The sequence below is a fragment of the Parus major genome, chromosome 8 (assembly GCF_001522545.3).
Source record: "Parus major isolate Abel chromosome 8, Parus_major1.1, whole genome shotgun sequence".
NCBI classification, from domain to species: Eukaryota; Metazoa; Chordata; class Aves; order Passeriformes; family Paridae; genus Parus; species Parus major.
In genome coordinates this window covers 24001985-24029145 of record NC_031777.1, presented here as the reverse complement: position 1 = coordinate 24029145, position 27161 = coordinate 24001985, and the positions used below count along the sequence as shown (strand labels likewise).

At 41.7% G+C, this 27161-nt stretch overlaps 1 protein-coding gene across 1 annotated transcript in view; it reads left to right on the top strand.

Annotated features, from left to right (window-relative positions):
- LOC107208051 (BEN domain-containing protein 5) overlaps positions 1-27161 on the top strand; it is an 880445-nt gene that overhangs the window by 646617 nt on the left and 206667 nt on the right. The window lies entirely within an intron of this gene.

The window sequence follows — 27161 nt, the reverse complement described above, 5'->3', positions numbered from 1 at the left end:
CTGCAGCCACAAAGGCTGAGTTCATGTTTCCACTGCAGAAGTTAATAGTGAGGGGTGCTCTTCATTGTCTTCCTCCTCAGTGGAAATCCTGTTATTTATGCTTGTTCCCGCAGGCTTGGGGTGAGATCAGGGGTTTAACTCTATTGGGAGGTGATAGATGATCTGTTGCTGTCTTCAGCAAGAACCAATTTAAGTCTGAAACTCTTGTCAGGCCCACTTTTTCCAGCCTCCTCCAACACAATGTCTTTCCAGCCCAAGGCCATCTTCCTGCCCACTGCCGCTCCTGTAGGGCATATGAATTTCATTTTGAAGGCCATGATGGTTTTCTTTAATAACTGAAGGTGTTTATAAAGCTATTTTGGGTGAGGGGTGGTGTGTTTGTGCAGCATGGCAGGGAACACCGTGGGTTGGAGATCACATCCCCTGTGCCCCAGCCAAGGCTGGGTTTGGTTTCCAGCTGCACAGCTCATGAACTCTGTGTCCTTGGATAAGCTGTTGAGCACTCTGTGTCCTCCTGTGTGTATGAGAATGCTTATCTCACAGGTAGGGATTAATCAGTGTTTGAAAAGTAATTTGAGATCCTTGATGAAAAGCACTGTGTAAGAAGAAAAGGTGTGACCGCACAGGAGCATCCTGGAGATTGTGATCACCCCCACTGCCTTTCCTGAGCTTTAGGGAAAAAGTGGCAAGAGGGTTTTTAAAGCAGGGGGAAACACACTTCTGTGTGAGTGTTTCTTTGCAGCACAAAGCAGCAGCTACCCCCAAACCCTGGGTGTGTTTATCTTGCATGTGTTGCTCTGTGGTTTCTGTTATCTCCGCAGGAAAATGACTGTTCTGGCTCCCGAGACCTCTTTAAGCAATTATGACCCAAGTTAGTTCACAGCCACCATCCTTTACAGGCCTTAATCAATAAGCCCTGAAAGCAAACTAATCTTCATTTACTTTTGGAGGCCAGTGCAGGAAAAGAAGAATTGTCAGATAAAGCTGGGGATCAGCATTCCTACCTCAAGGCCAAGGGTCAGATATTAGTACACAGGGAGATTGTAAATACAGTTTGGTCCAGCAGATGCTAAAATGAGTATGGTGGAAAATTGTACCTCCAGGGGACATCACTTTAATGCATGCAATCACTGATAAGAAGGTTTTTATTACTAAAAGAATGAATTTAAAAGCCATATATAACTTGTGCTTAAGGGAGTGGGGCAAGAGAGTGGACAATTAGGTGGAGAAAAGTGGCTTGTTGGAATGTTGTTCTCATATTGGGCTATTTACTGAAGGATGGGGTGTCCCAGGTAAAATACAAATCTGATAGAGTTTTAGCATGGTTTTCTCCCTAGTAAAGAAAATTTTCTCTGCACAAACTCAGTTCCCAGTATGGAGCTGTTAGCAGTTAAATGTGGAAGGGGGAGTGGATATTACAGAGATTCTGCATCACTGATTGCTACATTGTGTGATGTAAATGAGCAAAATTCTCTAGGTGCCTTCCCAGCTTCATTGCAGGATATGTCTTCTAGCTTTAGAAATGTGATTTTTGAAGTTTACACATCATCTCCATATGAAAAAATAGGCTTGGCATGCTAGAGGATCTGCCTTTGAAAAATAAACCTTGTACATATTCCCAATAAACAGAGGGCTAATGGTATTGGTAGGATTTTACCTGGTAATCAGCCTTAACCCCACTGTGTTTGATGACTCCTCTTACACCTCAGCTTTTCTTAATTTCATTGTTCTTCTGACTTCTTTTAAATTGTGAAGCATTTGAATGAGGAAAGAATATTGTAACTGTGTCTGTTCTCGTATGCCTGGCCTCTAGGATTATAAAAATAGGGTTTCCTATTAAAAGAAAGAAGTCCATTTAATAGTTTTCTTCCCTATTTTTATTATTTTTGGGTTTAAATCAATGAAGGTGATGGTGGGTATGCATTCCCTTTAGTGTTGGCAGAGAGAGAATTCTGCTCATCTGGCCAGAAATCAGGTGGATGCTGGAAAGGACATTTGCTATGTACATTTCTAAAAGTAGAGTCAGCATTTGTTTGCTGTGCTCAGCATGTGTGTTCTGTGTGTTTATGTTGAAGAAAATGCCAAAACTTTCAATTATTGTGCTTGGATGTTACAATTTTTTGGCAATCTTAAGAGGCAAAACCTGATTTTGTCTGTAACAGCTGTGTATGGCCTTGCATTTTACATATTACTTTTAAAAATTGAGAATAGCCTCCTCATTAATTATGAGAAAACTTGACATAGTGAAATTGATGATTCAATAGCAGCTTAATTTTGTCCTTGTATAATTTTGAATGTGCTGCCTGCACATTTTGGTCCCATTTTGTCCACCACCTTGTTTGACTGGAACATCACTTCATTAGGAATCCCTGCCAGGAAAAATCATTATATGGAGGCCCTTCATGTAGCTTTTCATTGGGTGAATAATTGAGTTCCTAGAGGACCTATCTGATTTGAAGGCCAAAACTTTCTTGTAATACAGACTATATAAAAGTAGTATAAATCACAGTGAGAGATGAAACGATGCATTTAAATGTACTCTAAGAAAGAAAGAAGCTGCGGTGTAGTCAAGTCTTTTGATTGTTCACCAGCCAATTACCCATGTTATTTAGGAATCATCTTGATATTAATCTTTGGAAAACCCTTTTGCACATCGATGATCTCATCCTACTTCTTAAATTCACCTTTCAAAAATATACATCTTAAAAACAGTGACTGATTTATCAAATTTAAATGTGCTTCTCCTTATCAATTTCTTTTGCTGAGCCAACTTTGTTATTTCTTCTTCTCATCCCAACGCTGTGGATAATTGACAATTAATGATAAGCTTTACAGAGGAGATTAGGATAACATTATGTTTCATTAGTTTGGAGTAATACAGAAGTGCCTAGCCATGGATAAAAGACTGTGGTACAGCTCTTGGCCTGCAGAATGTGCAGTGTGTGGGGTGAACAAAAGGTTACACATAAAAGCAGAATTATAGCTATATTTATGTAGGGTTACAGAAATATAAATTACTTGCAACATTTTCTCCATCAGTTTTCCCAACATGATAAAACTTGTCTTTTGCTGATGTACAGAAACTGATCCCCGTACCCTCCTTATCTTATTTTCCTTTCCTATTCCTTCCCTTCCTATCTCCTCTGCCATGAACATGTTATTCTAACAGCAGACTAGAGGATCTTGGTGTTTATGTGCACTTATTTCAGGAAAAATTGTCTTGAAAACAAGAAAAGACTTTTTAAGAAATAGTGAGATGAAGAGTTGAGCAGCAAAAAACCTTCCTCAGTCAGAGATTTGTTAGTAATTCTTAGAAGTCTTTGTTTCTGGAAGTTAACTGCCTCTCTAGTCTACCTGAATTGATCAGATTTTAGGTTTAAATTATTAAGGGCCAGTTATAGTCTTTCCATCCTGTAATCTCTAAAAGGCCATTAATACAGACTGTTGTGTTTCATTAAAAACAGTTCAAAGGAGAAAACAGTTAGGATGTCCATGTTTAACTCTTGATTTTCTGGAGGCTGATGGTCAGCACCTGAAGCCTAGACTGCTGTTCAAAGTTCTCTAAATATTTGTTGTGGCTTTTTTGTGTTGCTCTAACAATTCACATTTGATAATTATGTATTCTGTCATTCTGAGCCATTCAAGCAATTCATCCTTAAACAAACAAAACACATCAAAAACCCCACCCAAACCCATAAAAACAAGCCCCAACAACCTGAAAAGAAATATGAAACACGAGAGATAAAATGAGTGAAGGCTTTTTGAGTATAGCAGTTGAGGCAGTGAAAGAATGAAAGCATGTCATGAGCAGGCAGATGTATCTAAATGCCCTCTAGTCATTGTCATGGGAACTTCAGCGGGTTTTGGCCTTAGAAGCTGAAGATGGTTTGCATTTATCTCATTTCTCTGGATGCAAATTGAGTTTTTGACAGTTTGAAATCCCTTCAAAAAGCCTTGAAGGGCAAAAATGGTTTTATCACAGTAAAAGTTAATGTGAGAATCCTTTGGATTTCTGCTGGTGCAGATCCAGCAGAGGATCACACACAATAGCTGTGAGTTCTTGACTCAAGAGCCCTTTGCCTACAGGTTTTGTGTTGGGGCTGTTCATTTGGATTTTTGTAATTGCCATTTTATTTTTGAGCTGGTATTAAGGCTACAACAAGTGGTTGATCTCTTGGAGCCAATTACTTTGGATCTCCTGCATAACTGGAAAAATTTCTCCCTTCCTGAATCTGCCCTGAAAATAAGGCTTTTTTTTTCCTGTGACCAGCTTTGGAAAGTTGATTATCCAGGTTCTGCCACTGTGGAATCAACCTTGGGAAGAGCTTATGAAGTTATAATTAGGTTTCTGTCTGCTAAGCTTCAAAATGTACAACATCCATGAATATATCTGCAGTACTTTTTGCCTGCTTTCAGACTCCTGCCAAGTTCTTGCCTTGAATTTGAGACATCTGTAGGTAGAAAGAGATAGCAGAGCACTTTAGCTTAGGTGGACAGAAAGGTGTTATGGGGAACACTTTTCTGCTGTCAAAAGCTCAGCCACCAGTCTGTAAACACATTCCCATGGTCACCACTAAACAAGGGCAGCACACCTTACTAATGGAGATAGGCAGGAAGGGCTTTTTTGGGTTTGTTTGGTTTTTTTTAGTCTTGTTTGTTGTGTTTTTTCCTCATAATTTTAGTTTCTTTGACAAAATGACCCAAGAAAGCATTCATGGGAGTTCAGTGCATTGATGCACTGGATTTTCACCCATTAAGACCTATCTTCAAGTACTGGTGTGACTTTGGGATGAAAATGAGCTCTTTCCTGTCTGCTCTGGTACTGGATTTTGCACCTTTGTTGAAAAAGCTGCAGGTTTTGCCTTGACTGGCTGCTGGCAGGTTTACAAGAGGAGACTTACTGCTCCTCAGGTGTTTGCAGTGATGGATGCTGTGCCAGTACTGCAGGAGCCAGTGGTCAGGAGAAAGGTGAAATGTCAGAATCAATCTGTTTTAAAAAAAGACACTTTCTGAGGGAGGCTGGCTTGCACTGAATTTTTAACAACACATTCTCCTTTCCTTTCCTTATATGTATCTAAACATAACTTCATTCAGCAAGGAGACATCCTCTTGTCTCCCTCATTTCCATCAATGCAGAGTTGGATTTCAGCAGCACACACACTTGTGTTTACCATGGCAGTGCTTGCCATGTTGACAGTGCTGAGTGATTCTTAAGTGTTCAGTAAATCAGTAAAATTTTCTGAACAGTGGGAAGTTTTGATGTCATTAACAAAAGATGCATGTTAACTAGCAGCTGCAAATTAATTAGAAAAATAAATTAGAAGTTGCTTCTTTTCTTTTTTTTTTCTTTTCCTCCTTTCTGCTTCACTCTGTGTGAACCAGCCAGACTAAAGCAAAGAAATCAAATGAACCCAAATGTCCAGAGCTTTTAGGATCTGAATATTCAAATTTTCCAAGCATTCCATTTTATATCCATTTTATATTTATATTTTATTCCATTTTATAGCACTGGCTGCTTCTAGAATATTATGGGTCAGGGCATTGCCTGTCTAACAGTGGTTTTCATTGTCACTTTTCCTAATGTGCTCATTTGGGAATGTCTGAGCCCCTCTCAGTTCTGTGGCAGCCAGGACCAGCTCATGTCCATCTGAGCAGGGTCCAGCCTTGCCAAATGGGCTTCACTGTGCTGAGCATCCCATCCAAAAACAGGGAAATGGCATCGGGGAAGGCAAGGCAAGCAGCACTGAATGTGTAATGACACCAATTAATGAGTGCTTGCCTCATGTTTTGGAATACAGGGATTCATTTCATAAACCTGTTAGAGCTGTGTTTAGAGCAATAATATCCCACTTTCTTTTAAAGGGAAACAATCTTACTTTTTTCCATTTGCTGCTTCTAGCAGTGTCAGCTTCTTTAATTATTGCTATTTAATTATGTCTTAGCATTTGAACTCTCCTCATTAACCTTCATCAGACTGAGACACCTAGGATAATGCAATGGCAAAGCCAACATCTTGCATAATTTTTTTTTTCCTCCCTCCACCCCCTTCCCAAATCTCTGGAATTCATTAATTGAATGTTAGAGCATCTGGGCCACTTGAGTATTCGAATCATGCAGGAACATGGGTAGTGTTAGCCTGCTATGGCTCAATAAACCTCTCATTCTCTTGTTCACGGTTCATTTGAATTTTGCAGAAAACTCTGGAAAAAAAAAAAGAAAAAAGATGAGGCATTCAAATAAAAATGGTGCAGATAATGGTAGGAGGAGATGAGGAACTCAGACAAATGTTTACCCCAAGTACTGTGTGTATATGGCACTGTCATCCCTTTAATTGAGAAAGAGAATGGGCTTTAGAGCAGAAACCCACAAGCCAGGCTCTATTCCTGTGTGACCTTCAGCTGTCTGTGGAGCTGTCCTCTCTATCTGAAAGCAGAGTTTTTATTTTATGCTGCTAAAGTAGCAGAGCCTAATTTCTCGTTTGACAAGTGCTCTAAGATCCTGTGAGGAAAGGTGTAATAAAAGTGCAAAATAAAACTATATGTGGCAGTATTACTCCTGATTCTAATGGATTTTAGTAGGATCTTTAATCCCTTTATCTACCATGAATAGATGCATTGTCTATAAAAGAAGCTTTAAGCTCTTTCAGTTCACTTTGGTAACACCTTGGCAATGCAAATTCACCTTTGGAGTGTGTGTCATGATACTGGAAAATGAAAGTACAGGAATAAAGTGCAATGACTGTGATGGGGGCTCTTTAATGTGGCTGCTGGACCTAAGCAAGACTTCTGTGGTTTCCCCCCATTTCTTTGCTCTCCACACCACAAAGACAAGGCTCTTGCTGCCTTTTCTCCCATCACAGAGTGTTCCCAGGCCCTGGCTTGGATCAGGCACTCATGGAACAGAATATAGGCTGTGTCACCTCTGACAGAGCTGTACCTCAGAAGTGAGGCTTGACTCAGATCCCTCAGCTGTAGAACTCCTGTGTGAAGCAGAAGCAGGATGAATCTTTCACACTGAGAATTGCCTGTGGTAAGTGTGGATGTGCTTGTGATAGGAGAGGGCTGACCTTTGTTCCACAGGGGGAGAAGCAGGGGGAGACAAAACCATAGATTTGTCATAACTAAGTATATAGTATTTATCTCATTTATCTGAGCTGCCCAGCCTGGAGGCTCCACACTCTCCTCACAGTCAGTGCAGGAGGACTGCAATCCTGGTCCCACTGATGCTTGCTTTGCTCTCTGGAGGTGCTTGGCTCATTGCTTAAATACCTAAAGCCAGGTGGGATGAATCCTGGTTGAAAGCTGAGGCACAGGAAGGCAGTTAGGTGCCCGATTCCTCCTTATCATCTAAATCCTGTAGATTCAAAAAGGACAGAGCTTTTTTGAATCTCCTCCTGGATATGTTCCTGCCTAATCTCTTCCCTGCAGCCTCAGTACTTCCTTTGTCAGCCTTTACTCTCCCGTGCTTTTCCAGGGAGCCAGAGGAGCTCTCCATTCCTCTGCCCGAGGCTACAAGTGACCTTTTCTTACCTTTTTTTTCCATGTAACATTTGTTGCTACTGCTGGCAAAGGAGCTCTCCCACCGGCTTGGCTCTGAGCAGCCTGACCGCTGGGTCTGAGCTACAAACCTTGCCACTGTCAGCCCAGGAAAGGGGCTCAAGGTTTCTACCTCGAATGGGAGAGGAGAGCTCTCCTTTGAGTTTAGGATCTGAGCCACTGAACGACCCAGATATGGCTGGGGGTTGCTCAGTCAGGCAGCAGAACTTGAGGGAAAGAGTTGTGCCGTGCCTTGCAGCGGTCACATCGCTCTGTCACCGCTCAAGTTGAGTGTCACAGTGCTGGCACCCCAGCAGCTCATATCTGCTGCCAGAGCAGCATCCCCACTGAGCCTGTCACTGCTTCCTCTCAGCTGCTTGTTATTTCTTGCTGAATTAAGGAACACTTTGGATTTTCTAAGGGCTGGTTCTTCCAGTCCTTCACTGTCACTCTATTGGAAATGGCGAGAAGAACGACACAACTCTTGTGAGTTGAACAGGAGAGTGAGTTTTATTACCTCAGATCTCCTTTTATAGACTGATATGTGAAAGTGCAGAAAGGTAAAACTCTTTTTGGTCAGTGAACTAACACATCACCATCATTGGTCTGTGGGGTGCACCACCCCTCCACCTTCTCCTGCAAGAAAACAAGGAACAGACAAACAGCACCTGCAAGGCTGTCTTCTATCTCTGAGGATTGTTTTAATTTCTTCTTATGATTTCCCAGGCCACTTTCTCAGGTGGGACTGAGAAAGTTATGCTGTCTGCTTTTCCACAGGCACTGTGCTCCCTGCTTTTGCTCATAGTTAGCATCCATACTTCGTAGCTGGGAATCAGGAATAGATGCTTATTTATTTTCCTCTCCTCTTTACTGCTTGCATTCTGCATTTGTTAAGCTTCAGTTACAGTCTGTCTTCATTCACAGGAAACAAAGTGAAACTTCCTCCCTAGAAACCTTTGACCTTGTCTCTTTGTAGAGATCTTGATTACCCAAACAAGGTGTCCAAAACCAGGCTATTTCACTGCTTTCATTTGTTAAGAGCTTGATATTTTTTTATTTTTTTTTTTTTGCCCTTCATGCAGAAGCAGTTTTCTTTACTTATCTTGTCCTTTTTTACCTCTTTCATTGTCTGAAACTGAAGTGGAAAAGAGGAGTGGAAGAGCCATAAACAGTGCAGAGAAAATGACAGACTGCTCTGTGTCACTGACTCTGCAGAACAGGTCACCAGGCAGAGACATCAGCCTCTTATTGCCTATGCTCAGTGTTTCATATTTTTTATTTGTCTTTACAGTTATGTATCTGATTTGGAGACACGCATTTTTTTGACAATGACCAGCCAATAAGTCCACATTTGTCAAAGAGAAAATGAGATAATCATCATGTGGCCTGGTATTACTGGGAGGGCAGATTAGATTTGCTCGAAAAAGGTGGCATTTTATGGTTACTTTTATGCTCTGTAAATACAGGAAGAGACAGATTGAAGAGATTACTTTACAAAAAAATTCCATTTCAAGTCACTGGGGAAGCAGGTAACCTTCAGATCTGAGCTTTGCATAAGAATGCAGTGGAAGAGGAAGGATTTCTATTAACAGTGCCAGCTTAAAAAATAACCCACCACAACACTGTCTGCTGCTCTACATCAACCTTTTCTCCCTGCTTGTTTTGTCCTTTCCACCCACCTTGTCCCCTGGCAGTGCCATTAGAGATGAGCCAGTGACTCGGGGACGTTCCTTGGCTAAGTGGTCACAGTCCCACTGGCTCCAGCGGAGCGGGGACGATTTATGCTGGCTGAAGGATGGTCCCTCGTGGCTTGAGCCTTACCCAAAAGGGGTTTTTTTTATCAGCAGTTCTGGGATTTTTGTTTGGTTTCCTGAGGTGACAGAGGTCACTTGTAAAGTTTGCACCTGTGTCCAAAGTTTGAGGGTGTTGGTGACGGGGGTATGAGCGCCTTTCAGAGCTGCTCTGAGTCTGAAGGAGCTGCTTTAGGGAGACAGGCTGGCTTCTGGTTGGAAAAATCAATGGATGTTTTAAAATAAACAAACAAACTAGATGGACCTTTGTATATCCAGACCATGTGCCATCAAAACAGGTTTTTATTCTCCTGCTCATGCTCAGATTGTGGAAGAATGGAACTAATCTGCCACTTTTGTGACAGCCTTTGAGGCAGGACTGTGTTTTTGTGCAGGGCATAACTCAGTGCACCTCCTGTTTCTTTAGTAAGGAAACAACACAGCCAGTGTAAAAATGATTTAATAATATTGATTGCTTTCATACAAAGCCAAAAAGGAGTCTGTTGCATAATAACAGTTTGCAAACTTTTGGATGATTCTTGGGTAGAAATGGGAACTTTCAGATGCTTGTTAATCCAAGCATCAACACTGTGTCTCTCTTTGCACTTGAGCTGTGCACCCACATGGAACTATTTCAAGAGCAATAAATGAAATCAGAGTGTGGTCCATCATGCTACTCACAATAAAAAATAAATGGAGCCAATTAGAGTAAAAACAAAAAGAGTAAAATAGTTGTGTATCAAGCTCAGATGTGTAGCTATCCAAATAGCCACCAAACAATGTGTTTAATTTAATAAAGATTCAAGTGATCTTTGACCACTGTTTTAATTAGGTTTAAATGAAAATTAATTTTATGTTCCATCTGTGACTCTGGTGCATTTACTTTTCCAGCTACTTCAGGTGATTACCCATATTCCCAGATTTGTCATATTTGACTTTTTAACCTTGTGAAATGAAGCATGAGGTCCTTTGGCACCAATCACAAACCTGATGCAGGAAGCTATGTGAAATCCCAACTTTGGCTTTCCTTTGGTAGTCACAGAAACCCCAAGCAGTGAAATACTCGTGGCTCAAGCACAGAGGGGAACTGTGGATCTATTGAGGTCAATGGCACAATTATCTTTTGTCCACAATTTCATGCTTGGGGGAAATACTACTCACCTGAAAGGGCTGAGGGTGTTGAATAGACAGCATGGGCAGCTAAATGTGGGAAAGGGAACTGTGAGATTTAGCAGGGTTTGGGCTGGAGGTCTGGTGAAACCTACACCAGCTCTGTCCACTGGTTATGAGGAATCTGTGTTTCATCACAGACCTTCAGAGTCTCTTTCCATTGAGGTTGTCTGACTTCAGAAGCAGGAGATGACCCTTCTTGTTTCTGGTGGTGTCTGGGTACTCTGTTATCTGCACCTCCTTGCAGAAACAACCTCTCTGCAGAGCTGGCTGTCCAAATATGAGATAAGTAGGAGAGCCCATGAGAAGTCAGGTATTTATATCTGCTCTACCCTCTTCTGCTGTCACAGTACTTTTTCATATAACTCCTGGGCCCAGCTGTTGTCATAGTGGATGACTTGTAAGGTTTGCATTGCTGTAACTTGGTGATTGGCTTGGTTCCTAAGTAAAAAAATAAAACCACTTTTTTTTCCCCCTTTTTTTTTTTTTAATTGAGGAAAATTAACTTTGTGCAGGCTCTGCACACAAATAGAACAACTGCTGTTGAGCTTGTCAGCCCTGGCAGTGTCCTGTTGAGAGGCCTCCTGGAGTCAAGTGCACTTGCCTTCTCAATATGAAAAGGAATTTATATTTGTAATGAATATTCATACGAGAAAGACATGGGTGATCTGCAGATAAAACGAAGGTTTTTAGCCTCACAAAAGCAGTACTGTGAGAATTAGGATGGAGGGAATCCTAAATGGCACAATTCAGCCTATCCCATCACAGGAGCCAAAGGGTGCAATTCTGCCCAAATCGATGGAGTAGCTTTCATTTACCCCCACAGTGAATTTGTTACCTACCCAGCCAGACCTAATACATTTTGACATGAACAGATGAGAGGATCAGTCTATTAATGCAGAAGATTTAGTAGCTATTTGGTGAGTTTTTCCCATCTTTGACATTTCAGAATGGAGCTTAACGATGCAGCAGTTCAGCACAAGCAACCTGACTGCACGGGGACATTGCTTTTCCTCTCTTCCTGCTGCCTTTTCCAGGCTTGGCATTCTCAGTGTGGATGACTTGGGACCGTAGGGTCCCTTTTCAAGTGCACCTACAGGCTTTGCCACAGCTGTTAAGCTTCCTTTGTGAAGCAGGAGTTCTACAAGGGCACAGGTTAGTCAGTTTTTCAGAGCTCAAAATAATCCTGTTTCCCTGGTTCCTCAGAAGATTTTGTGTTTAAAAAATAAAAATAAAAAAAAAATTACACACTTTAATAGAAATACTTTTCCTTCATTAAATTAAATCTCTAAAGCCCAATAGCATTTTCTGTGCTTATATGAAAATGCCAGTGGGGATTTGAGATTAAAAGCGGTATTTTTCTACAAGTCAATGAAGATCTCAATAGGAAAAAACACTCTTCAAATATAAATTCCTCCAGTATCGAGAAAGACAGATTTTCTACTTAGGTCCTTGATAATACTTTTCCCAACCTTGTTATGGAACTCTGTTTTCACATATCTGATATAAGGCTGTTACACATTAGCTCTCCATTTAATGATATCTTATTAATAGTGCCTTTTTTATTATAGAGATATGCCAAGCTACTCAGATTTAATTCATGTTTAACAGTAAACATGAGGTACTGTGACCCATTTATATGCAGCTCAGGTTCTCTTTTTCTATTAAAAAAAAAAATAAAACTGAATGGCATATTAAAAGTGGAACTAAAATATACCTACTATTCATTTATATTGGTATAATTTTGGATGTTGCCATGAAAAGCCACTTATATATGTGACCCACAGCTAGAGGAGTAGGAAAGGAACACAAGAAAAAAAATTCCCAGGAAAGGTTTGATGGTGGTTTGTTTTGGGATTTTTTTCTCCCTCTTCTGATGTCTTCTATCCATCCAAGAAAAAAAAAATGCCCTAAAAACCTAAGATCTGCATTTTTGTAGATAAAATATTGCATGATCAAAGTGCAGATTTTGGGAAAGCACTTTCCAGATTGTTTTACAGGGAAGAGAAGAAACAGGCATCATTTGGCTTTAGTAATAGATACAAAGAGATGTAAAGGTTTTATTTGATTCAAGGATCTCAAATCAATATTTAAAACCAGATAATCATTGCTAGTGCTTTCAAAATGGAGGAAAATAAAACAAGAGTTGTGAAAACACATCAAAAAATATCAGGTGGGTATATATAGTCCCTATAGCAATTTTCTTCATGGAATGGTCTGGGTTGGAAAAACCTTAAAGATCACCTCATTCCAGCCCTCTGCCATGGGCAGTGACACCTTCCACTGTCCCAGCTTGCTCAGAGCCCTGTTCAGCCTTGAACATTCCAGGGATGGGGCAGCCACAGCTTCTCTGGGCATCCTGTGCCTCACCACTCTCAGTTTGGGAGGTTCCTGACCTGCTGCTTAAAATAGCCACCAGTTTTTCAGCAGCCACCTGTGCTCCCAGAAAAAGCCCAAAATGAGGTTGAAAAAAACCCAGTTAACTCAAGGTGGTCAAGTAGAGTGTGCTCAAGGACAGTCCTTGAATTCTGTCTCTGTTTTCAGATCCCATCTTCTGTCAGCATGGGAAGGTCCTCTCACTCTGACCTCCCTCCTGAAGCTGCACAGACAAATCAGGGGAGAGCTGGGATAGGGAAACAGTATTTTAACACACCCCCTGTCATTTTAGGTTTTCCAAACTGTGTTCTGAATTTGAGCCTTCAGAGAACCCCAGTCTTCAGGCTTCGGGGATGTCTTACGTCTTCACGCTGAAGCGGCTTTTCTTTGTCACCTAAGTCAATATTCACTGGATTAGCTGTTGAGCAAGAGCAATCAGGATCAGTAATCTTCTATTCAGGGTGTCAGTGTGGAAGGAGGGAAAACAGAATTCTGGTTCATGTGCTACTTAATGCTATGTACTTTAAAAAAAAAAAAAATCTCCTGTATAATGTATTTAGGATACTCCTCAAAGTGCAAAGGTGGTTTCAGGTGTCTTCAGCCTAAATAATGGGTTTTGCCTGGAGACTTTCCTGATGCTGGCCAAGTCTCCTTAGCATATAAGTATTGAAAACTTGGAGATTGTTACTATTTTTTTACCTTTGATTTTTGTGGTGCTCTTCCCTTAAGTACAATTTGGAAATATCTATTAAAACTAGCAGGAGAGGCAGAGGTAAATGGATTTCTGGAAGACTTGGCCAAAGGAGGAAGTCTGGTTGCCTATGGATACTGACATCTCCTGAACTAGGTGACAGCTGAATGCAGTTTTTGAAGATCTAAACTATGGACTTAAATGGGATTTAGGCGACTTTAGTGGCTAAATCTGTTTGCGGATTTATTCCTGAATGTCTTTTGAAAGGTTACTCATCAGTTCAGTGGAAGAGCAACTGAAAGAACACAGGATTTTTGACTTCTCTCCCCATATTCAGACAGTGCTACATTATGTGTTTGATAGAGGACAATGACCTTCAGAAAGTTTTCCATCATTTTAGAAGCTTTCTCAAAACTAGGACAGTGGTCTGGGCTCAGTCCTGACAACTTCTGAAAAGCCTCTCCAGGGTTCAGTCCTAAATATCATCACTGTGGACACATCTGGTTTGAAAGCTTAAATTCTGCAATGATGAGAAAAATCTGCTTGAATTTAATGGCATGGAAACTCTCTTTTTTCTTTCTGTACCTCAGAAATGTGCAGGGCTACATTAAACCAACACTCTGGAAACAAAACCACTTAAATCCACGCTGGCTTTTGCATGTGCTCTGTATGGTAATAACTGTGGCTAATGGGAAGATAGCTTCTACAATTATTATAATCAATAGATTGGGAATGCAAAGATAAAGCAAATTAGGACTAATCTGTTCTCTGTTTCTCCTAAATCAGTTCATGAACCAAGAACACAGCGCAAGTGCTGACTTAGCTTTTCATTCAAATCGAGCTTTTGTGTCACATACTCCTAAGGACAGAAGAGTTAAGTCTTCCACTTGTCTGGAGTGTCCCTATTAATTTTTCTTTCATCTGAAAAAGCTCCAAATCTCTCCAATATTTTTGCCTGGAGAACAGTATGGTTGGGTAACACACAGCTTTCATCAGAGGGCTAAGTAAGACCAGGGAGTGTCCTCCCAGCCTGCTGGGGCCAGGGAGGTGTGGGGAGTTGGGGTACAGATGTTTTGCTGGTGGTTGTTCCAACCACTCAGTGGTCTGTGCTGGATGAGCTGTTAACCCATATTGCTTCAAGGATTCATCACTTGAATGGGCTTGAAATTGCTTTTCTCTTACTGACAAAGTGCTTCCTGAAAAATCTCCTTTTCCGTAGCCGGAGGGATATTTGGGAAGAATTACCAACTCCTGTACAACTGGGGGACACTTAGCACAAACTGGGATGTGCGTGGTCATGTCGTATTCACTGGTTTTCAGCTCCATGAGGAGCCCCAAGGTTGACTGCTGGCTCTGAAGCTACCTTTGATAAAGGGAATACCACTGGATTCCAGCTCAGCTGAAGGTCATTAGCATTCTCCTGCTGTATTACATGCAGATTTTCTTGGCTCACAAGAATAGCATTACATGGAGTATGCATCCTGTATCAGCTAAAGAAATGCATGCATGCAGAGATATAGCCAGGGTTTATAGGCTTATGAGAAGACTTATAAACAGTCCTCTCTTCCACCTCCTCTGTCCTTATTTCCCACTGACATTCCCCCTGGCTGTGTTTTCCCTTCTTCACCCTTATTTACTTTCAACAGATTGGGGTGAGAAGGTTTGTTTTTACTTTAAATAACTTAAAATCTGCATTAGAGTCTTTGATCTACCACCACCCTGTATTGGCTGACCCTTGGGTGCACAGAGGGTGTTTGGGAGTAAATATAAATTCAGTTATGCATCCTTGGCTCAGGAATTCAAATGCCAGGTGGCAGAATTCCTTACAGTGAGGGGATGTGGATGCAGTCCTCCCTCAAACAGGGGAAAAAAGCATTTAATACAGTTTGAGCAGCCAAAACTGTATTAAATGATGGAGGCATGCATGTTGATGTTCCCCCTATCCTTGTTCAGGAATTTCTGTACAATACAGAATATGTAAACCCTGTTAGCACCAGGGTGACATGAGATAATGCACGAGGTGGGGGAGTTAGAGAACTTGGAAAAATGGATTAATCTTTTGCACTCCCCTTTTAATTAGTCTGTTTTTTCTATTTAAATCAGGATGGGGGTGGGGAAACAGCACTGCAGAGGAGATGCCTTTGGAAAAGTCAAGATAAGTCCATTTCAGCTGTAGCCTTGGACGGTGGTGATGGAAGAGCAGGCTCAGGGCTGGCAGTAACTGGCTGGTTGGTTGCCAGCAGCCTGCACTAAGGGGGACCCTGAGTGCTCTGGTCCTGCTAAAGCCAGCATGGCAAGGGAGCCTCTGTGGTTCTGGAGATGTTTTCTCTGCACTCCTTGCTCCTTTACGTGGGGAAGCTGTTTCAGGCTCAAACCACATTGGATGCTGCCCTTCTGTCATTCCAAAATGCATTAAGTGAACAGAAATCAAGAGCAAGAAGCGTAGAGATGCCTTGCTGAGCACTGGGATGTTCTGAGGACAATGATGAGGCAGCTGAAAGCAGTCCTGTATGATCCAGGGTCATTGTCTTCCATGAATCTTTTCCTTTGGATAGATTTTTTCTTTGCATAGAAAGGTGGGGAGATTCACAGGTGCTGTGATGGTTGACATGGTCTGCAATGCCAGTGGACTCAATGAGGCAGGAAGGTGTTGGTGGCCACAGAAGTTACTCCTATGTCATCAAGTGATTTTCTTGCTTGTTTTGCCATTTTTGTAGGTGTTGCAGGGCCTGTGTAGCACAGGCAGCTGGCCCCTCTGATGGTCTGGGAGGATACACAAACCCCAAGTGAATTGCAAGTGGCAAAGTCCTGGGCTTGCTTTTGGCACTGAGTAGCTCCTCAGGTCCAAGCTACTTAATTAAAGAGTAGTCAACAACATGTCAGTGCTGATGGAAGCAATGACACCATCTCAGGCATCCCTCTGTGATGTCAACTGATGTCTGAAAAATTTTTTGCTTCTTAATTTATTATTTTTTTTTTGTAAATATGCCCATTATGCACACTGACTCACTTTTTATTAATGAGAAATGTAAGGCTTTAAAGAAACAATTGCACTGTAGCCTCATTACTATGAAAAATCCATTATGTGGAAGCCATTTGTCAAAGACAATTGTTTAGTTGCTGTAATTTACATATTTATCAAGTTTGATTGGAATATAATGACTTTGACTTTCTTCATTTTTTTTTAACCTTTCTAACCCTCTTTCCATGAAAAGGGTGTTTTGGTTTGCTTTATGGGAAAGGGCAAAACATAATTCAATTTACATTGACTATCAAATATACTTATTAATGGTTTGAATAATTGGAATTTTTTTTCTATATTGGAAATGAGTTATATTTCCATGCTTTTAAATGGAAACTAATGTGGGGTCTTATTAATCCATGAAACTTTTGTTTCTACCGAGGGATCTAGCTGGAAAATAGACAGCAGAAGACTCTCTAAATAAGATACTGAGTGTCAGGATAGGCAGTCACTATTGGATCTCCATAATTCTCTGTGTGGCTGAAGGCTGAGAGTGGATGGGTTTCCGGTACAAACACACGATTTATTATGGGTGATTAATTTGCTGATGCTGGGGATGTTTTGACACAGCCCCAACTAGAAGTAAATTCCCTTGGCCACAGGCTGGTGGCCAGGAGGCTGCTGAGGACAGGGATCCACACAAGCACCTTACACTCCACTGAGCTGTTAGAAGGCAGGCAGAGGTGATGAGAAGCTGCTCCAGCAGCTGATACTGGGAGTTGTTAAAGTTAAGAAATGTGGCACTGCTGTTTGCAGCTGGCCCCAGGTGAAGAAATCTCTTCCCTGTGCTATGGAAAAAGCTACAAGATATGATTTGGTGGCTGCAAAAATGACAGGTGAAGAGCAGGATTCTCCTCTGAGCTCTGGAACATGAGAAGTGAACAGATCTGTGGTTCAACAATGCATAAAAAAATTAAGTAATTTTTAAAAGATATAAGCACCAAGGGAAGAAACAAGTGGCAAAATATAATGAAATTCAGTGAAAGAAACTGTTGGCTAAATACCGAGAAAAATACCCTCAGGTTGAGAGAAAGGAATAATTTTCTCCAGGAACTGGGTGCTGACCAGATAAGGATGGTCTAGATGAGCTAAAAGGTCCTTCCCAGACCAGCTGTGAAAGGGATTACAGATATTTCAGTGCCTAACTTTGAGAGCTAGTGAATATCAAGCAGCAGGTGGCCAGCCACAAGTATAACCTACGTGACAAAAAATGATCTGCTACAGGAGCCGTGGCATGCAGTTCGTCAGCCCCTTTTCTGTCCTCTGCTGCTTCACAGCATCTCCCACTTGACATTCCTCTCTTTGACGTGTCCCATCCTTTAAATAAATGATGACTGAGAGTGATCCCCTTGAGCTTCAACTTGGAGCGTGTTTTTATTAATTTATTTCTCGCTGTGCTAGATTTCTCCCCCTCCACTTTTAAAGGCTCCTTTGACTTTAATTAAAATTCTCCATAGGCTTATTGCCTTGAGAGAGAGAGAGAGTGTGAGTGTGTATAAATTGGTTTTAACAGTTTGCTGACTAGATGGGTTTTACAAAGCTCTCACAGCCTTCTGGTGTGTGTCTGGTGTGGGCAACAAAATGTGTTTTCCCTTATGCCCCGTGCTGTATTGATTGACTGCCTCTGGAATTTATTGCTAACTAATGGTGGGACAAAAAGGACAATTAGGATCGGTGGACACTTGCAGGCACATGAAGTTAATGTGGTGCTTACAGGGAGCTTTGGGAAGGGTCACGTCTGTGAGAGGAGCTGCTCTCAGTCTGTTGAGAAGCAGGGGACTGAGCTGGCAGGTTGGCTGGGGAGGGAGAAGGTTTTATGTGTCCAGCTGGAATTTAAACATCTTTGCCGTAATTGTTTTTGCAACGGAGAGGAAAATGTCATAAGCAGCATCTGAATAAGAATGGCAGCTTGCTTAATTGTTGGTCCTTAAGGAGAATGGAAAGTGCCCTGACTCCAGGCATGCATCTCATCCCTTTCCTTTTGAAGGAAAGGACGAGGGTGAGACAGGACTTTCTCCTGCCAGACTCTGGGATTTATCATACAGGTCCAATACTCTTAGTGCTCTTCTGTCTGAGGTCATGTCTGTGACACCTGCTGGTGCTGGAGTCAGTGAATGGAGTGCACCAAGCCGAGCTGATTTAGGGCTGTTGACTCCTCCCAAAGCACAGACTCCCTGACATCATGTCCCTGTGATTAAAATCATTGAAGAATCAATGAACAAAAGCAGGGACCTGTGAAAAGGGGGACTTTTCCACCCCATCTTTGCCATCCTGCTGACATTAAGAACAGGATTTGAAGCCTGTCTAATACAATAAAGAAGGATTTGCTCCTGGCTGCCTTAGGGGTGTATGTACTTCAGCCCTGAGGGCAGTCTGCATGCCCCACCTTGCTGAAGTATTTCAAAATTTGAATTTGGTGTGTAAGACCCTCTACTGAGCATCTTAATTTTTGGTGCTGGGTGTTTGGGGCCAAATTCTAATTTCAGGCAAGCAGTGAATACAAAAATAGAAACCATTCACTGGTGTCTATTTCTTGCCTGTGGGCTCAAGCCTCTCTCCAAAGAGTGTTGGTGTTTCCCAGAGAGGTCAGTGGCACGTTCTGAGGAGCATGGCTCTTCATGAATCTCATTTCAGCAGGTTGCTTTTTATTGACCGCTGGCTCAGCTACTGAAGGGCTCACAGTCAGAGTTCAGTAAAGGCCAAAACCCCTTGCACAACACCCTGCACATCCTGCTTGGGATCACTGCTTTCAAGGTTTTGTACACTGAAGGATTTTTTCTGCCTAACCCTGTCAGTCCTTGTCCTTCTGCCCAGAGAGGGTCTGATGCAGCACATAAATCAGAAAAACAATCATCTCCTGTGTCCTGTAATTGATCATGTCCCCACTTCTTTTCAATGAATATTTAGGAAGAATAAGAGAGAGAAGGGTTAATGTTGTTCAGGTCAGTGTCAAAGAGGTGGAACACAGGAGATTAATTGCTGACAGCATTGGTTGTGTTGCTTCACTGCTCCCCCAGGTTTGAGATTTTAGTCCAGCAGGCTGAAACTTTGGTTGCTTTTCAGTTTTTTACCTCACAGAGACAGACCTGAGTAGGTCTCCAGCTTTGTCCACTATTACATGCCACTCCAACTTTTTCTTTTTTTCCTAGTTCTCCTCCTTTTATACTTTTTACACATTTCTTAAATGAATAACATGAGATCTAGCCCCAGTGAATGGAGGTTTTCTAGATACAGCTTCTCAGAAACATCTTTCCTGATTTTTGCATGTTGTGTTGCAGCTTGTTCCTTTCCCGAAGTTTTATCCATTGGCCTTGAGAGGTTAGAGATGCTGGACTCACAGAGTCTGGAATTGCATCTCATGGCAGCTATAAATGTCATTTTCAGCACTGCCTTCCTTGGAAAAATCCATGATGAGCACAGGGATGTGGTTGTGCATCTCAAAGAAACAAGAGTTTTGAGAATAGCTGTACTGGGACTCTCAATTCTGTTCTGAAGTGCACATGGTTTTGCTCAGATTTTATATGGGAAAGTCTGAGCACTAAAGTTAATCACAGACAAAGCCACAGCAAAACTGGAAAAAAACCCAAAACAGATCAAAGGTGTCCTGGCTGCTCCTGTAACTGCTGGACCACTCTCTGAGGGGGTGGTAATTCCCTCTTTTCTACCTTGGCTGAAATTCTGACATAAATTATTCTCTTATCTTTAAGTCCATGCATACTTACAGCAAACAAACATAGCCATAGCCTTCTCCACTGGAGAAAACTGATAGAGAATTGCTTTTTAACAAGCCCTAGCATCATCTTTTGAATGCCTGGATTTTAAAGACAAACTCAAAAAGTACCCATGTAATGTAGCATTTCAGGTGGAAATGTCTTGCATCTGAATATTTTATTTCTACCACTTTGTAAAAAGTGAAGGCTACTGGGATGGTGAGAATTCTAGAGGGATGCTAGCTCTGAACAGAGTGAGCGAGAAAGATCCCAGTTAGTATTGATTCCTTCCCAAAGGATCAGGTCTGCTTCCTCTGGGGCAGCAGGCAGCTCCTGAGTTTTCCATCTCCTCCTCACTGCCGAGGGGCTGTGGAGCTCAGTTAGGAGAACCCTGTGGAATGGCTGAAGATCTTTATTGCTGTCTCTGGTGGTGACTGAAGAGGTGCTGCTGCATATGTGAGATACTGCATTTCTATCTGATGTGAGATTTTTAGAGAGAGATAAATAGGATGTGCTTTGGTTTATTCAGTTTGTAATTTATTGCAAGGGGAAAAAAATAAGAGTACTGTAGATCAGAGTTCATGTATTCAAATACAGATGGTGAGTTCTGAGTCAGTGGCATTTAAGGAAATGGCATTGAAAGACACTCAAGTAAAATGAAGACAGTCTAGAATGTTTTTGTCTTGGTGGCTTTTTTTTATCTTTTCCCTGCAGGTAAACTTTACTTTCTTGTTCTATATCATCTGAAGGACACATGCATTTTCTGGGATTTTGGGAATGATTTCTGGGGTTCTGGGATTAGACATCAAATTTAACAAGATGATGTATAGCTTTGAGGAGACACATTTGATGTACCACTTAGCCTTCCCATAATTTACTGTGTGCCTCCGGTCTCTGGAGGGCAAGGGGTTGATCTACACTCCAGCCTGACTTTATAAATAGCAAAGCAGAAGAGGGGAAAAAAAGAGCAGGCTGGGGACCTGCCTGCTAAACTGTTATGATATGACAGTGATGCAGGTAGGTGACATTAAATGCTACTGTCTGCATCCTTAATTGTGAGTTGTCATCACCTTGGCCGTTTGAGGACGAATAATGTGCTGTTCATACTCCAGATTTCTATTCTTGTTCACAGGACTGTATGTTCCAATGTTAAAATGCATATCTAGAATTTAAAAACAAAACCTCTGGTTTTTAGGAGTGTTTTTTGGAGGTTTTTCTTTTAGTGGAGGTGAAGAGGGAGAAAAGATGAGTGTATCTTGACTGGTTTTGCGTGTGGTTAATTTTCCTCCCTCAAAAGCGTAGTGAGCTGCCAGTATCAGAAAGCCCAAATGGAAAAATAGCTGCTTACAAGATGTAATGAAGATTAAAATCAAGCAAATGGGGCTGGGAGGTAAGGGGGATCTTGCTCTGTAGTCATTTGCCATTTCTGATTTTGCAAATAGCTCTGCAGTGGCGTTCGGTCTGTGCTTCAGCATAATTTTACCAGGAGATATTTCTGGCCTTTTGCTTCACAGTCAGATCCCTTTGCTGGGCTATTAAGTTGAAAATGCAGTCAAGTATTAACATCAAAACTGTTTATGTAACCTCCCACCACATGGAACCCCTCCAAAACACCCTGCAACTGAGGAAGGGAAGGGGAAGGAGGGGATGAAAACCAAGAGCTGGTTACAAATAGTGCCTGCTCTGAGATGCAAATAGGCCAATTCCTTTCAATAAAAAGAAGTTGGGCTGTTGATATATGCCTGTCTGCTTAAACTGTCGTCCAAGTTCACTCAGCTGCATTCCAGCAGGGCTCCAGGCCGTTAGGGATGCACAAGGCATTGCTACAGAGGCCTGAGAGGGAAAAGGAGGGAGGAACAAAGGCATCTCCAGAAAGAACATCATACAACAATGCTTTCAGATTCCTGGTGGCACTGACAAGCCTTGATAGCTCTGTCAGCATCTGCCTTCAGAACACTGAGTCCCACTTTCCTACCTGCCCCTGTTTGTCCCAATAGGATGCTCACACATGGCAAAAGTGTAAAGGTTCCTTTTTCCCATTTTCTGCTGAAATATATTTAATTTGCTTTGAACAAGAGCAAACCCAAATCCCAGGGCCTCTGAATAAGGGGAGTTATGGGGGAGGAATACAATTAATGTCTTAATCCTGTGTCACCCTTTCTTTGAGACACTGTGCTACATTAAATTGATTTTGCAAATGAAAGCTAAAAGCTAAGCAAAAGCCACCAATCTATTTTGCCTAAAGATGATTTTAGTGCTCTTTATGTTCCTCTAAATGACAAACCAATTTGTTACCTGCCTACATAAACATTTGCCTATATTAGCCCCAGAAATGTTTTATTTTTATTAGCCCAAACTTTATCTTTTTATGAAGACACAGGGGCCCAATAAAATTAGTGTGCAAATATAATACCCAATTTGCATTTTTCCATGGTCAGCAGAAAAGCTGAGTAAAATCAATTTGATATTAGGTCAGCATATACATCAATAAAGCATACACTCACACAGGACCATTGTAATGGTCCTGTAATTTCTGAGCTGCCAGAGTAAAGAGATTAAATAATATTAAATGCTCCAAAATAGCTTTACTTTTAAGAGGAATGTAAAAAGAAAGAGAGACTTTGGCATAAAACGGGCAATAAAGGATAATAGTTGCACGATCTCCAACTTTAAAGCATGGTGACAATGATCTCAGAGGCAGCCTCCCTGCGAAATGGCCCCAGTTCAGCACAGCTCTCATGCCAAAATTATGGTTGAGCGCATTTTTTGAGCACCATACAAGTCCGTCAAACAAATGGTGTGCTTAAGCACCTGACAGAGTCAAGGACAGATCCTGAATGAAAATCCAAGGCTGGGAAGGCTTTGGATGCAGTTTGGAGCATTGGATGCAGGACCACTGCTGTGTAAATGGCCCATGCACAGAGGAGGCTTTGCTGTAAAGAGCCTGGGCAGGACAGAGTGCAGGTGATGGGAGTCCCTGAGCCATCAGGGTCCCCTCTAGCACTGCTGCCCCACCACAGACCTGACCTTCTGTGGCTTCTGTGTGGCAGACAAAGTACTGCTGCCTCCAGTTCCAGGTGAAACTACATAGGAGTGGGTGTCTGACTCCCAAAACCCGTTTCCCAGTCTTTGCTCATCGCTCTGTGGTACAAACAGCATCATTTTGACCTTCTGTCCTGCTTACAGTTTCTCTGTACTGCCCAAGCCAGCTGGAAGAAGGCGAGAAAGGAAATGTGAGCTCACCAAGTGCCGTGGGATTTGGTAGTGACCAAAAACGCTGTTCCTTCGCGCTCTCGCGTTGCTGAGATGCGCGCTCTTACCTGAAATGACATTTGTGGCCAGAAGGAGCAAAAATAAATGGGATTAGGTGCTGATCTGGTCTCTTAGGAAAAACCAGAGTACAGTAAATGGTGCCTGGATTTGATTTGCTAAAGCAAGTTAATGTGGTGGAGACGAGGCTCTTGGGGCAGCGCCGACACCGGTGTTCGCTTTCCACACAGATGTTCCAGCTCTGTTGGACACAAACGAGCTGAGGTGGCACAGAGCAGTGTAATGCAATAGAGTTGTTTTGATTTCCTCTGTGGAGTTTTTAACTCGCAGGGTTTTGAATAAAAAATGCTGGCAACACCTCGTACTGCAAAGTACCTGAGACAGGATGACAATATGGAATTTGTTTGCAATGGATAACATTCCATTAAAATATATATGGGTATTTAAATCAAATCGTTATTTGGCCATATGTTTTTAGGATGAGGGATTCCTATGGATTAGAGCCTTATGGTATTCCAGAGATGACAGTATTTTTCTAGTACCTTTCCCAGCTTGGAAGTCTTCTGTGAAGGAGTGAAATTCACTCCTGAGTTCTCCTGATGGGCAGCAGCCTAAAGGCTTTCTGGACCAGATTTCGAGGGTCAGACCTCTCATCCTTAGTGCCTGTTTGTGAACTTGAATCATTAGTTATCATGGCTGCAAGACTTAAAGAAACCACAGAGCTGCAGTCTGATTCTGGCCTGAAAACGTGGCAGAAAATGTTGGATGTTGAGGAGTGATGTTCTACCTCAGCTCTGTTATAGTACTTCATCTTGGTGGTACAAATGGAGTTCCAGAAATTTAATATTTTTGCTTGAAATTTCTAGATACTTATCATTAAGCTACTATATACAAATACTCTCATTTTCATGTTTTTATAGTAGCATAAAAATGAAAATTGAATGAAAATGGCTGAATTTCCTGCCTCCCCATGAGGGTTTAGAATTTGATCTGACTCTCTGTAAGTAGAAAACGTTTTCTCTGCAACCCTGCTTTAAGTGCAGTAGCATAATAAGCAAGCAGGAGTGGAAATTGCTGTTTCCTGGGTGAGAGCTGAGGGAGTGCTGCCAGTGGGGTTGTTTTGGGTGATTGGCTTGAACATGCCAAAGCTTTAGAGGGGAAGGAACATGGGTTGTGGGCCAGACAGCACAAGGGATAGTCAGAGTAAGAGATCTGAGCTGCTTGCTTGCAGCTCACTGAGCTCCTGTTCAGTGTGAAATTTGTGTGGTGTGGTTGCTGGAGAGCCAGAATAGATGCTGAGGTTAGTGATGGTTGTTCTGAATAGATCTCAGATGTTCAGAGCTTTGCTCAGGGGAATTCTCCTCTGAGCAGAGGCAGGGTGGCAGGGGGTGAGTAGCAGGACACCAGGGTGTAACACACAGTGACAGATTGTTTAGGTCTCAGTCATAAGTCAATGCAAATATTATCCATGATTATAATAGTGGTGGCCTTCAAAGGGAAGAGAAAATGTTCATTTCAGTCTTCAAGATACTTTCCAGAACAGAAAATGAAAAAGGAACCATTCCAGACATGCCTACTTTTCTTTCCTTTCTTTCCAAGAAAAACTCTTTTCTCAAAGAGTTTTGTTTCTAAGATTCACTGCTATGGTGTTCAGAAGGGTAAAAGTGGTACAACAGATTTCTGTGCATTTCCACAAGTCTCAGAGCTGTGGCTAAATAGAATGTGCCTCTCTGTTATTTTGCTTAAGTGCTTTTGGCACCTACTAAGCAAAGCTATACACTTCTAATCTTCTTAATTTTGATTGATCTTTTCAATCCTGAAGTAGAAAATAGGATGTATTTCTAATGTAACATTTAAATTATAAAGCAAAATGGTGTTTTATAGTTGTTTAGCGGGTTAACCTTGGTTAGCAGCCAGATGCCCACACAGCTGCTCCCTCTTATCCAGGACAGGGGGAGAAAATGAAAAGGAAAGGCTCATGGGTCAAGAGAAAGAAAGGGATATTATTTACTAATTGCCATTGTGAGCAAAGCAGACTTGACTTGTGGGGATTTTAATTTATTGCCAGTTAAAATAGGCTTGCATAGTGAAAATTATTGATTGTAATAACGATTCTAATAAATGTTACGAAGCATAAATAACAATAATTTTGTAACTGAAAACAAGCAAAGCCAAAGCCACAAAACACCCCAAACCAACCATCTGTCCAAAAGTTTCCTAACCAGTGCTGCTCCAGATCCAAAGAGTGGCAGTCACGTTGCTGAGCATCACATCTGTGCTGAGCCACAGTCCCTCCAATGCAATGCTGGTTTTCCAAGAGGGGAGAAAAACTCATCTCCTCTTGCAAAAGCGATCCCAGCCTTCTCCTTTTGTTCTTTAAAGTTGGTTTGCTGATTTATCTCCTTCCTCCCACACTACTTAATGTTAATGCAAATGATGTGGGATGGTCATCGACTTCTAGCTGATGGGGTTGTGCTCCTTTTCGCTGCCTCCCACTTTGCTTCTGCCAAGAGGATTGACCCCACCAGCTGCTGGGTTTGGCAGAGACTTTCTTATATTTCTTTGCCTCTGGAGCTCAAAAACATCAGAGAATGGTGAAGCTGGTGTAAGAAAGAACAAACGGATGGCTGAGTTATAGGGAGAGCAGCTGCAGGACTTTGAGATGCTAAGAAAATAAAAGAAGAAACCTGCTGCAATTGCTTCCTGAGAACAGCAAAAAATGAATTGATTATTCCTATGGCTCTGTAAGGTGTGATTTGCCTTGGGGAAAATGGAGCATTTCTAAGAATTTGGGAAATTTTAAAAAATTAACTAAGACATGGCTTTGAGGACTCTCACGTATCTTTGGAAATAAAAGTCTGGCTTTGGATATATGTGCAATACATCTACCTAAATAAAACAGAAAAAAAGGCAAAAAAAAAAAGCTAAAAAAGCTTGGATTTTGTTCCCAGTCTGTAAACTTTTTACTTCAAAACAAAGATTTAAACTCTCCTAGCAATTGGAGCTTGCTGTGTTTAGCATTACCCCTGCTGTGTGTGTTCAGGTTGAGATAAGACATCTAACTGAGGTCCTGACCTCTTATAATCTTTAAAATTCCCAGAACCCATTTTGAAAGAGCATAATTTTCATTTACTGTTTATTAAATGCAGTCACAGCACAAACAAAGAAAGGATTCTGGTTGACCCATGTAGTTTATGGCTGGAGCAGGTGGCCAAAGTGGTGTGGTTTCAAAACTGAGGGATTAACCCATGCTAAATTCAGCATAGTTGGAATCTAAATCTGCCTCCCACCTATCTGTAATTTGAAGGGGAAATGGCACATCTTCATGCCTTCACTGGAGAAGGTTCCTGGATTTAATCTTGGTCTCTTTTCTATACTTTTTTTTTTTTTAAACTTTTCTTTCACTTAGAGCAGATGCAGTCCCAAACACTTAAGAGATTTTAAAAAATCACTTCTAAATCCTCTAGAGCAAAGCCTAATAAATATAATTTGTAGGACTTTGCCATTGCCTGGCACTGTCAAGGCTTGTACCAAGTGTAATGCAGGGTGCAATTGGCTTTACCTTGGCTGGAGCCCCACTGCTGCTCCTGAGGCCCA